This window comes from Myotis daubentonii, chromosome 18 (assembly GCF_963259705.1).
Source record: "Myotis daubentonii chromosome 18, mMyoDau2.1, whole genome shotgun sequence".
NCBI lineage: Eukaryota > Metazoa > Chordata > Mammalia > Chiroptera > Vespertilionidae > Myotis > Myotis daubentonii.
In genome coordinates, this window is record NC_081857.1 from 32,850,191 (window position 1) to 32,864,103 (window position 13,913).

General features: G+C 45.9%; 1 pseudogene; it reads left to right on the top strand.

Annotated features, from left to right (window-relative positions):
* The first annotated feature begins 9,163 nt into the window (after positions 1-9,163).
* LOC132221119 (protein Daple-like) lies at positions 9,164-13,534 on the top strand (annotated as a pseudogene).
* Positions 13,535-13,913: the final 379 nt, after the last annotated feature.

The following is a 13,913-nucleotide window of genomic DNA, read 5'->3' on the forward strand; positions in this document are numbered from 1 at the left end:
CAAGAATCCTAATCTGTAAAATAAAAATAATTATAGCTACCCTGTCTCCTTCATGATTAATTGTGGGGATTATGAGAAAAGACTCTATAAAAGAACTTTAGATATCAGAAATCATGGAAGTAATGTAAAGTATCACTTTCCCACTGCTTCTTCCTCACAGGTAGAGGATGACAGCTCAGGGTCAGCCTGTGGAATGCCGATGAAGGGTGAAGTCAGAAGTCAGTATTGCCCACTTGTTCTGGTCCTTTTCCCTCTTCCTCCCTCAGGATAAAACTATGTTGAAAGACTCTCCTTTTCTGACATGATTTCTTTCTGTACTGCAAGCTGTCTCCAAAATGAATAATGACAATGCCATGTCTTCAATGAGGCAGAACACCAACACTAAATTGTGTCATCGCTTGTCTCATGCCATAAAGTAACATGTGGTGGGCCCCCGAGACCAGTTAGGGAATGGCCACCTTGGTGAGCTGGACTAATCCAGTCTGTTGAATACATTGCTGAGATCCCTTGGAAGCCATTTAATATTATTACCTTCCCCCCTTTTCTTGGAATTATGCTTCCCCCTGTCTCTATATGAAGCATGAGTGAACTGGGAGAAGGCTGGGGAGACAAAACAAAAGCAAAAGATAATGATAACTCATATTTGTAGAGTGCTTTAGAGTTTATAAAGCCCTTTAAAATATATCTATATATATAAAAGCCTAAGCAACCATTGGACCATTCTGCCAGTCACTATGATGTGCACTGACCACCAGGGGGCAGATGCTCAATGCAGGAGCTGCCCCCTTGGTGGTCAGTGCACTCCCACAGCAGGAGCGCCACTCAGCTGACCAACAGGTGCCAGATGCAGGGCTCACAGCTGGCCACCACAGCTGAGAGACCGCAGTGGAGCGGCAGCGAGCCTAAGGAGTGGCGGCAACAGGCATAGCGGGGCCGGGATGAGCAGGAGCGGCAGGTGGCGTTGGGACTGCCGGTTTCAGCCCGATCCCCACCGGCCACACTGAGGGAGCCCATCAGTGCACAAATCCATGCACCAGGCCTCTAGTTGTTATATAAGGTTCTTACAGCAAACTCATGCAAATTATTTCACTTCCATAACTCAGTTATTCACATATAAAATGGTGGTAATGCCCACTCCATAGGTTTGAGAGGATTGAAAAATAATATATGTGAATAGTACAAAAATGTTTATACTCAAGGTTAAAGATTATTCTCAAGGTTCTGGATGAGACAGCTGGAAGGATTGTGATTCCATAAACAGAGATAGAGACTATGGAAGGCAGACAGTTTGGAGGTGTGGTAGGCAGCCTCTACAATGGCTCCCAAAAATTCCCTCCCCCTGAATGAGGAAGTAAAGGCTGAACCATTTGATGACAAAAGTGATGAGATGTCTCTTCCAAGATTACATAGAAGACTGTAATTCCTGTCTCGTCCTCTTTATCAGTTTCTTCTCCCCAATCCCACTCTCTCCTCAGTCTGAGCAAAGCCAGCTGCCATGTTGAGAGAAACCCACTGGAGAGGCCAAAATGGCAAGGTGGCAAGGAACTGATGTCTCTAAATGATCTGAGGCTCTCAATTCACATGAGTGAGTTTGGAAGTGATCTTCTGAGGTTTACCAAAGCAATGAGCTTGCAAGTGGATCCTTCCCCAGTCAAGAGATGACCACAGGCTCAGCTCACACTTAGTTGTCAACCTTAAAGAGACCCTGAGTCACCTAGTTAAGCTTTGTCCATATTCCTGATCCACAGAAGCTGTGAGATAAGGAATGTTTGTTGTTTTAAGCCAATACGTCTGGGGATCATATGTTGTGAAAATATTTATTATGCAATGAATAACTAATGTAGAGTATGAAGATGAGTTTATTTTGGAGATTTTAGTTTGAGGCACCTAGGGTCATCTAAGCATTAGCTAATTAGGCAGTGTGATAGTGTATGAGTGTCTGGAGTTCATTTTCCCACGAGGAGTAGTGAGAGCAGAAGCTAGACTTCAGTGGATTGAAGAATGATAGAAAGTGAGAAAGTAGAAGACAGAAAGACTCTTCCTTTAAACAGTGACATTCAAGGAAACACAGAAATACTGTGTCAATTTCTTCCCAAGAGAGGAAGTTAGGCGTTCAAGGAAAGTTCTATTTTAGATAAACATTTAAGTAGAAAACAATTTGATTTGTGAGAAGTGAGATATTTCATTTGTTGAGGGGGAATTGTACCACTTTAGAAGGAAAGTTCTAATATAAAGGAAAATGAGAGTATAATTAATGAAACAAGATTCTTCTAAACAAGTCGAAAGAACTAGTGAAGGGGTTAGACAGAGCCCAGAGTGAAGTGCATTAGTTTTCTACTGTTGCATGACAACTTACCACATATGTAGCAGCTTAAAACAACATACTTTCATTATTTCACATTTTTTGTGACTCGGGAGTCCAGGCATGGATTAGCTGTGTCCTCCCATGAGATAATCTCACCAAGTTCCCTTCTGTATCTTGGAGAACTCTTTCAAATTCACATAGTCGTTGGCAGAATTCAGTTGCTATGATTGTAGGATTGAGGTCCCTGTTTTCTTGGCTGTCAGCCAGGGGTTGTTTTCAACCTTTAGTTCCCTGCCATGTGTATGGGCCTGTTACAGACTCTCATGCAACATGGCACCTTACTTCTTCAAGGTCAGCAGAAGAATCTCTCTCTAGTGTGCTAAAATGAAGTCTTATTATTATGTATGTAGCCAGGGAGTGACTTTCCTCATCATCTTTGCCATATTCTATTGGTGAAAATAAAATCATAGGTTCCACCTACATTCAAGGATTAGGGATTGTACAAGAGCTCATTAGGGTGTGTCCACTATAGGAAGGGAGAATAACTTATTTGGCATATTTACTAAAAAGATTCTTTTTTCAAAGGGCTGTTCTGATGAGCAACTAATGATAGCTATTATAGGCAGCTCACTTTCCCCAGTCATGCAGTTATTAAGGAACTGAAAAAGCACCCTCCTTCTGCCCTAATGACCCCAGTGGCATTACTTGGTTATGCAGGGAAATGCCTTCCTAATATCCATATCAAGAAATGGAACTAACAATAAGTGATAGGACACCTGTGTTCCAGCTAGTAATTTTTTCTTCTTCCCCATTTTAATCTTTATTGTTGAAGACTAGAGGCCCGTTGCATGAAGAGATTCATGCAATAGGCCTTTCTTCACCTGGCTGCCGGCACCGGTTTTCCTCCAGCACCTGGGACCCAGGCCTTCGCTCTGGCCACAGCGGAGAAGTGAAGCCTCTTCAGCCTGCTCCAGCTGGAGCCTTCAGTCTTCGCTCCACGCCTGCGTATGCAAATTAACTGCCATCTTTGTTGGGTTAATTTTCATCCTTTCCTGATTGGCTGGTAAGTGTAGCAGAGGGATGGTCAATTTACATGTTTGTCTATTATTAGTTAAGATATTACGCATCCTCCTTTCCCCCCATTAACCCCTTCTAGCCCACCCCTGCCTCCCAACCTAGGCCTTGACCACCCTATTGTCAGTGTCCATTGGTTATACATATATGCATACAAGTTCTTTGGTTGACCTCTTCCCACACACCCACCCTCCCCTGCCTTCCCTCCAAAGTTCAACAGTCTGTTCCATGCTTCTATGTCTCTGAATCTATTTTGTTCAGTTTATTTTGTTTGATTCCACATCACATGAGTGAAATCATGTGATACTTATCTTTCTCTGACTAGCTTATTTTGCTTAGCATAATACTCTCCAGGCCCATCCATGCTGTTGCAAATGTCCAGCTAGCAATCTTATTCAGAGATAAAAATTTGTAACATAACAGAAGCAATTTTTAAGATAAGGATCAGTGCTAAGGTGCAGTGGCTCTAGAGAGACACCATGGAGTGTATAATAAAGATTAGAAATGCAAAAGTAAAACTGGTATTATGCAACCAGCTACCTTTGTAGACTGAGACAACTCAATATGACTCTATAGCTGTAAGGTGTTCATGAAGTACATCACTGGTTTCCAAGTGATTCTTCTGAAACTACAAAGCACCTTCTACAGAAGTGCTTTAGGATTTCAGCACACAAAAGGGTGTTTTCCATCAAACAATAAAGATTTCATTGTCCTGATGAACCTATTAATTCATCACGTACCTACTTGATATTTTAGATTTCCTGTGTAATAAAAAAAGTTCAAATCCTTTTAATTCCTCAAAATAAGTGTGAAAATAACCAAAGTTAATCTCTAGTGTCTAACTCTGATCTTCTTTGGATCCATAAGAGACAGTATGCTAGAGATATTTTTCTTTTATTGTGGTAAGAACACTAATAGTATCTATCCTCTTAACAGATGTTTAACTGTACAATATAGTGTCATCTGGGAGCACAATGCTATTTAGCAGATCTCTAGAATTTATTCATCTTGCATAACTGAAATTTCAAATCCATTGATTAGCAACTCCCCATTCCTCCTAGCGCCAAGTCTGGGGCAATAATACACATACCTATGATGACACCATTCTTTCTCTGCAAAGAGCATATTAAGTGTGGGTGAGACCCGTTCAATGCGTATCTCAAAGCATCCTTGGGCACAGGCAATATGAACTCTAGGCTGGAAATGCCCTGGAGCCCTTCCGTGGTGCCTCCCCGGCTGGCCAACCTCCCATGTCCAACCTCCCTACTCGGCCCTGATCATGTGTTGGGTCCCTCAGCCTGGCCTTCACCCTCTCGCAATCCTGGCTGAGGTACCTTCCCTCCTCCCCCCTGCATACCCCACCCAATTGCACAAATTTCATGCACTGGGCTTTTAGTGATAAGAACCCAAAGCCTGCAGAATCATGGGGTTAGAACAGAAATATGGATAGAAAGGTGAAGTGAGGGCGGGAGGAGCTAAAGCTGCATCTGGTGGCAAGGATCACATAGGTCTTTGCAAACTATTATAGATTTGAATTTTATGTTAAGTGAAACGGAAGAATCCATTATAGGGTTTTAAGTATGAAAATAATATAGTGCAGTTTGGAGTTTTAAAGACCCTCTGGCTTCTGTGTGAAGGATGAATTGAATGACAGGAGGAAGAATAGAAACCTGGAGACCAATTAGGAAGTAAGTCCAATATTCAAGTGGGAGATAAGAAGGGCTGGATCAGGAAAGTGGCCTTGGAGATGGAAGAAGTGGGTGAGGCATTATTTTGGATATAGAACCAACCAATTCTGTGGATTGGGACATACCTCATCTGAGAAGAAGGATTTTTTTTTTTTTCTCGTTCACACAAGAGAATCAGTCCCATAGGCATTTGGATAATGCCTAGTTTTTGAGATTGTTTAGGGACAGAGCAAAAACAAGCCTCATCTTTTCCACTTCTGAATTCTCTCCTCTATTTGGGCAAATGTGAGGACCAAGCTCCAGTACTGTGGCTTTTGTGACTATTTTTCTGAAATACCAGGACAATTCCTAAAACATATCACTGTTAAATATGTGTACTTAATCTAAACTGAGTATGTTTAGGAGGTTAAATTCAAGTTTCCTGTTGGAAAATGGCTTTCTTCCCAACAGGAGGCAGTATGATATTTTTATAGAAACCTCAGAACCTCACTTCTCACCTTCTCCTCTGAGGCCTCAATGCTGAGAATCCACTTTATCTGCCACATGTGGGAATGCAGGAGGAAAAGACCATCTTCCTTAGATTGCTTCTGAGGAGGCTATTAAAAAGACAGCTTTACAGGACGTTTATAGCGTTCCTGATCCTGGAGGGTAGGCCTGCAGGGCCTGACAGGGGGGAGTTTGTGTGTGTTCTGGATGAAGCTGCTGTCTTCAAATCCAGATGGCCCATGATGTCACTGGAAAAAAACCCTGAAACGTGCTACAAGAAAGAACTTTTTTATGGCTCCCTGTGTAATGTTCCCATACGCTGGGCTTGAGGTGGGGAGAAAAAGGAACTGGAAGACTTTCCTACTCCCCATCTGTCACTCTGGGCTCTAGGAAAAGGAAGGGCTAGAGGAAGGAAAAAGATTAAGTAGGAAGAGAGGAAAAAACAAAAGGGTAAAGAAAATTTAAAGCTAATCCTCTCTCCTTCATGCTGCCTCTACATCTTGGCACAGGTACTTACCACATGGGGTATAGCTGTTTAGGTATGTGAACTCACCTACTATGTTTAAGATCAGTGCTCCTGCTTTACTTATTTCTGTAACCTCAAAACCTACAGCAATCTCTTATATAATGTTCAACAAATGTAAAAACAAAAAAAAGGGAATTCTGCATTGGAGCCATATTATTAAAGACCATAGCAGAAAGGATTAGTAGAAAGAAACCAAAATTTATAGGTTGTTTTATATGTCACACATAATAAAGACCTTTGGATAAATTTTCCTTGTTGCTATTGTTTGTGGTTAATAGATGCTATTAACCCTTTGTGGTCATATTAAATTTGGACATGGGTGTCGTACTGGTCGGAATTAATTTCCATTGAAAGAGCAGTGATACATAACATGCAATATTATGAAGGATAAACAAGATTAATTTTTTGGAACTACGTCACTACTAGTAGAATCACTACAAACGTTATCAACTTTCTACGTCAGAGTCAGTATTCAAGGTGCCAAAATAAAACTCTTCATCGCCCTGACCGGTTTGGCCCAGTGGATAGAGCGTCAGCCTGCAGACTCAAGGGTCCCGGGTTCGATTCTGGTCAAGGGCATGTACCTTGGTTGCGGGCACATCTCCAGCAGGGAGTGTGCAGGAGGCAGCTGATCAATGTTTCTCTCTCATCGATGTTTCTAACTCTCTATCCCTCTCCCTTCCTCTCTGTAAAAAATCAATAAAATATTTAAAAAACAAAAAACTCGTTACTTTCAGATTCGCAGTACACACAGCCTATGTGTATGTGTGTGTGTGTGTGTGTGGTGTGTCCAACAGGCCTTAGATTAGTTGAATACAGCTGTTGTGTATATAAATATATACACACATACATACATACACACACACAGCGGGAACCACAGTGCACCACTGGGAGCCTTGCTGCTTCCACAGGAGGCAGGCCGCTGTCTCCTCCCCTGTCCGTGTCTGCTCCAGTTCCAGGGGTCCGGCCGGAGCTGGGCTGTGGTGGCTCACTGGCCCCCCACACCCCCCGTCTCCATCTATGCTCCAGGCCCCACCTGTGAGTGCAACCTCCTGTCTGGTCATGACCCATTACAGCATCCTGACCTAATTAGCATATTTCCTCTTTCTACATATGTAGATTGCCAGTACATGTCATGTGTCGGTTGGATGGACGGTTGGTCACTTAGCCTTTTATATATATAGATTAGTGCCCTGGTGCACAGATTTATGCACATTGAAAGGAAATTAATTAGAAGGTGGTTGGTGGGGTGGGACTGAGATAGGCTGGATACATCCTGGAGCCAACCTCCCCATGGTCCCTTCCTGGCCAGCGGCACTGCAGCTCAAAAGGTATCTGCAGAGTGAGCGGGGTCATTTCGGCAGGTGGGGTCCCTCGTACTGGCCTGTGGGGACTGGGCCATAACCAGCTCACCGACATACCCCGAGGGGTCCCAAATTGCCAGAGGTTGGTTCTTGGGTGACACACTCCGGAATCGGGTTCCTTCTGGGGTGCGTCACCCTGGAACCACTGATGCCAAGTCACTGTAGCTTGGCAGCTCCTGTGTTGAACATCCTTGCCTCTGGTGGTCAGTACATGTGTTACCTACTGGACAGGTGGAGGGTCACTTAGCCTTTTATATCTAGGCCAGAGGCCCAATACACGAAAATTTGCGCAAGAGTAGGCCTTCTTTCCCCCAGCTGCCGGCACCGGCTTCCCTTCAGTACCTGGGACCCAAGCTGCTTCCCTCCTCTGGCTGCCAGCAGGCACCAAGAACCCAGGCTGGCTACCTTTCTCCAGCTGCTCATAAGCACCCAGGACCTGGGCTGGCTTCCCTCGGGCCGCCCACAGGCACAATGGGCTGTGTGTGTGTGTGTGTGTGTGTGTGTGTGTAAATATACACACACACACACATACAAATATATAAAGCATAAGGAACTGTCCGACCAGTACCTATGACCCGCAATGAGCACCAAGGGGTCATTCAATGCAGGAGCTGCCAAGTGACAGCGACTTTGTAGAGTGACCTCTCACACTCAAGAACCCCTCAGGGGATGTCAGACTTCCGGTTTCAGCCCAATCCCCGCAGGCCAGGCCGAGGGACCCCACCTACCAGAGGGATCCCGCTCACTCCACAGACACCCTTCAAGCCCTGACACCGCCCTAGGTATGGCTGGCTGGGGAGGGACTGCAGGTTGGCTCCAGGGTGTGTCTGGCCCATCTTGCCCAGTCCTGCCCCACAGGCCACCTTCTAATTAATTTCCTTTCAATATGCACAAATCCATGCACTGGGCCTCTAGTTAAAAAATAAATGTTGACTTGTGCATGCATGATACATAGAAAGCTCTTGCTGGCACCAATCACATCCGTGTGTTTTGATCTGTCCTTGTCGATCATGATTTTGGTTGACACTTCCATTATAGAGAAAGGGTGAATAGTGAAATTAAAATATTTCTTCTAATTAATTTCTTTTCAAATGTACACAAATCCATGCACCAGGCCTCTAGTCTTTTATTAAATACAGAAACAATATTATAAATAGTAAAGTATAACAAAATATACTTTCCTAGATAAATATATGATAGTGGTACATTTAAAAGTAGGACAATGAAAGTACAACTGCCCTAACCGGTTTGGCTCAGTGGACAGAGAGTCGGCCTCTGGACTGAAAGGTCCCAGGTTTGATTCCGGTCAAGGGCATGTACCTTGGTTGCAGGCACATCCCCAGTAGGAGGTGTGCAGGAGGCAGCTGATCGATGTTCCTCTCTCATTGATGTTTCTAACTCTCTATCCCTCTCCCTTTCTCTCTGTGAAAAATCAATAAAACATATATTTTTTTAAAAGTACAGCTAAACTACTGAACCATCATTCTAAACCATCTGAAATCTAGCTAAATGAAAGTTCTATAACTAAGGTTTTGAAGCTACCCCAGCCCCTGGGCTGGGAACAGGGCCTCAGGAACATGGGCCTGTTCCCTGCCTTTGTCTCCTGATGCACACCGTAGCACCAAGCCTCCAATTGCTTGCCAGAGCCTCCTTGCGAAACAGCACAGGGAATTCAGTGTGTGGAAACAACTGGTGAAGCAAACACAGGCGAAGCCTCAGGATGGATGTTACCATCTCAGAGCTCATACAGCTTTCTGCAGAACCTGCTAGTGACTTAGGTGAAAACTTTGGGCCCATATGTAAGTGGCAACCATGATAACCTGACTATGTACATGGATTTAGTGAATGGCATTATTTTTTAACCAATCATGTTGCAAACAGATCCCAGTCCTACAATAATGTGCATCTTTGTATTCAGAACCTGACCAACTTGATGAGAAACATTAAGACCTACTACCAGGCAGTTCTCCAGCAGCTGATCATAATCAACTTGCCCAATGTTTTATTGACTGGCAAAGACTATCAGGAAAAAGTATAGAGGAAATGAAGAAGGTGCTGTTGCTGGGTTATGTTGTCCAGTGTGAGAGGAAAGAGGAATTTCCTCATGGTCATTGAGACCCATGCTGGGATTATGGCCCCTTACCAGGAGGTGAGCCATAATCAGGATAATGTATTTGCCCTGCAATGGATGGAGGTTCCAGGCATGGCCCTGGAGGTGCTAGAGGCCCTCCCATGGAACATGGTGTTTCACCTCAGGAGGCTCAGAGATGTGCAAGATGAATGCACGGAGCTGATCGTGGACCTGATTCAGGAGTGGAAGTACCTCTAAGCATAGCAGCCTCTCAGCCCCCTCAAGTCTTCCAGTGCCGAATCCACACCCAGCCCTACCAGCAGCCTCTCCAGCAAGTATCAGCACCTGGCTATGGAGCTGGCAGACACCAAGGCCAGGCTGAGCTGCATCAGGCAGGACCTGGAGGAAAAGACAGAGCAGCTTATCGATACTACACATGAGGTAGATCAGTTGGTGATGGAGCTGCAGAAAGTCAAGCAGGAGAACGTCCAGCTGGCGGCTAGTGCCTGGTCTGTTCGTGTCTACCTTGATGAGCTGGACTCTCTAGGGAGAAGGCGAATCATGTGGAGAGGCTGGAGATGGAGCTAATGCACTTCAGGGAGAAGCTGAAAGACACAGACTTCTATAAAGCCTGCATGGAGGAGCTGAGAGAAGATAGTATCACTTTAACTGAAACCAAGTCCATTCTGACGCAACAGCTGACTGCTGCTTGGACCCAGGTTGATAAAACTTTATGAGCTGGAGAAAGAGAACCTGCAGCTGAAATCTAAGTTTCAAGACCTGGAATTGGACCGAGATGTAGACAAGAAATGCATTGAGGAGCTGCTGGAAGAGAACATTGCCCTCGAGACTGCACAGAAGCAGAGCATGAACGAGTCCACACACCTGGGCTGGGAGCTGAAGCATCTATCCAAGAATGCAGACCTGTCAGATGCTTCCAGGAAGTTGTTTTTCAGTTGAAAGAATGTACCACCAGCCACATCCTGAATTTGGAGGAGGAGAACGAGCCCCTACAGAGCTCGATCCAGGAGCTGTGGGACGCGTCCCTGGCGCTGGAGGAGAGTATCCTCATATGCGGTGAGCTGGAGAAGAACCAGAAGCTCAGCAAGATTAAAAAGTTGCAGATCCAGCTAGAAAGAGAAAATCAAGAGCAACCAGGATTTGGAGACCTTCGGTGTAGAACTGATCAAAGACACAGAGATGGTGAAGGCTGATAAAGCTAGGCAGATCAAGGATCTTGAGCAAAAAAAAAAAAAAAAAAGCATCATCTCAGCAAGTGATGTGGTTGTTGTGGAGAGGTCACAGGTCAGCACTAAGGTCCACTTAAAGGACATCTAGAATGAAAACAAAGTCATTCACCAGACGGTGACAGAGACCAGCAGCAAATTCAGCAAGCTGGAGTTCGAGAAGCAGCAGCTGCACAGGGACTGGAGAAGGTGAAGGAGAAGGTGAAGCAGGTGGAGGAGCTAGAGAAGGAGATGCACCGCTGCAGAAGAAGAACAAGAAGCTGGCCAAGGCGGTCACCTCCCTGACAATGGCCACCGAGAAGGTCGATACCCTGGAGTGTGAGAGTCAGAGCCTGATGCTGGAGAACCGGAGGCTGCGTAAGTTTCTAGAGGCCCTGCAGAATCTGTCAGTGCAGCTCTAGGGTCTGGAGTGGGAGAACCAGCAGCTGGATGAGGAGAACCTGGAGTTGCACAGGACTGGGGGTGACCATGCACTTTATGGGTGCCAAGATGAGCAGATCGAGGAGAACTAGGAGCTTGAGCGGGAGGAGGAGGAGCTGCTGAACACCCTGTGCAAGAAGTAGGAGCACCTGGAGCTCAGCTACCAGAGCATGAGTGCCAAAAACCTGTGGCTGTAGCAGAACCTGGAGAGCGAGCTCAGGGAGCTGGAGGCAAAAAAACAGGCCCTGCAGTAGGATGTGGAAGCCTAGTGGCTACCAAGCAAGCAGTGGGAGAAGTCAGAGAAGGCGAAGATGGCCCTGGAGCAGGAGGTGGCCCAGGTGGTAAAAGACAAGCTGCTGCTGGAGAAGGAGGTGAATAGGCTGTGGCAGCAGGTGGAGCTCAAGGGCATGGTTTTGGATGACATCACCAAGCTGTCCATAGCTGAGAAGAGCTGCGCTCTGGACAAGGAGCTGGCCCACTGCAGAGACACAGCCACCAAGCTGAAGGAGTTGGAGAAGGACAACAGAGACCTCACCAAGCAAGTCACCATGCACAAGAGGATGCTGGTGACCCTGAAAGAGGAACTGGTGCTGGGGAAACTGAAAAATCAGCAGCTGACCAGTGAGCTGGACAAACTGAGCCAGGAGCTGGAAATGGTCAGCCTCCACAAGGAGCTGCTGCTGCAGGATAACAGCAACAGCAACCCAAAATACAAGATTTTGGGGGGCAGGAATGAAATGACATTAAAAATGACACTAGCCATGAAAGAAGAAAAGATTGTGTTCTTAGAAGCATAGGTATGAGAGAAAGCCAGCCTGAACTAACAGCTACAGAAGGCACTTCAGGTGCTTAAGAAGTGTGAGCTCCTCAGGCAGAACCAGGAGGAGGGGAAGCACCTGTAGCACTCTTTGAAACACCCTGTGGGAAGTTGGTTGCTGGTCACCAAGAGGAGAGCTGGGGGCTGAGCCATAAAGAAGCCACCATAGAGATGCTTCAAGTGAAGGACCTGGCCAGCGAGCTGGAACGGAACAATGCAGCTCAAGGATCAGCTGCAGCACTTGGAGACCCAGAACATGGCCTTCAGCAGTCAGATCCTGACACTGCAGAAGCAGAGTGCTTTCCGGCAGGAGCACACCACCATGCTGCAGACCCAGAAGGCCAAGCTGCAGGTGGAAAATTCTACTGAGCTGCCAGAGCACCTTGCTCACCGCACAGTATACATTACTCCAGAACCAGCAGGTGGCCAAGGACAGGCAGCATGAGAACCTGCAGAAGCAGCATAAGCAGCTGACGGCAGCCTATGAGGCCCTGCTGCAGGATCACGAGCACCTGGACATGCTCCACGAACACCAGTATGAGGCGTATGGAGCCAGCACAGCTCCCTGAAGACATTTCATCGGATCCTGGAGTTGGAGCACAAGGCACTCGGGGAGAGGCACGAGGGCATGCTGAAACATAAGGCAGAGCTGGAGGAGCTGGAGAAGTCTTGAACAGTAAGCAGGAGGCTCTGCGCAGGAGCAGAGGATGGACACCATCACCACTGATGAGAACCAGAGGCTGTGGGAGAGCTAGACAGGGTCAATTTCCTGCACCAGCATCTGAGGAGGGAGTATAAGGAGCTGTACGCCCACACCAATGAGCTGAAAACCTCGCTAAATGACATGCAGATGGAGGTGAACTGCTGGCAGATGAGTTGAAGGAGGGACACCAGATCATGGACATCTCATTGATCAAGCTGGACAACCACTGCGAGCTGGTCTCCCGGGAACTTGGAGGAAGAAAATCATCACCTCTCGATCCAGACGTTGAATGAGCAGAACCAGAGGTTTCTAGAGCAGAATATGGAGAGCAAGGATCAGTACCACGAGGAGCAGGAGCAGTACATAGACAAATTAAATGCCTTACAGAAACATAAGGAAAAACTGGAAGAAAAAATCTTGGATCAGTGTAAGTTCTGTGATCCTGCTCCAAAGAAGAAAAACCACTGGACTGGAGTCAAAGCCTTAGTCAAATTCATCAAACCAAAGAGGGTTCCAGCGAATGACCAGAGTCAACCACAGACAGCCCTCCCTGGACGCTGGAGTCCTCAGACCAGGCCTCGCCCAGTATTTCTCAGCCTCTTAAATCGCAGTCGTCTCTCTCCGGGGCATCCCCTCACGCTCAAACTGGGTAGAATAGTGAGACACCCAGAGCGGGGCTTGCAGGAAAAGACCCTGGGGACCTAATATCAAAGAAAGGGTCCCTGCATGGTGGCAGCCTAGACCTCACAGATGCCTCCTCTGATCCACCCATGAAGCCCTGGCTGTCAGAACTGGGCTCCAGGTCCTGTTCATCCTCAGCCATCACAGGTTGATAATCACTGTCTTAAAGGAATAGATCTAGAAAGCTCTAAGTGTACGTTAAAGCTTAATAGAAATAATTGCAGGATAATACATGATTTAAAAAATTATCTGGACATCATCCTCACCATCATCATGGCTCTTCTTCACCACAGATGATCATTCAATGACTTTATGCCATAACCAAGCCACTGTGCTACGATGTCTCTTACCCTCTCTCAGGCACTTTCCCTCAAACAATCTCACACTCCACATGTTAATTCGTTTTTAAGTTTTATTTTTCAGTTTTTCTTTATAGGCTTAGTTTTAGTAGCTGGATTTCTGTTGGTAGCCTGTAGATTTTATTACGTTAGGAGTAAAATTTTTTCACTATGTTAAAAGCATCTGGTAAAG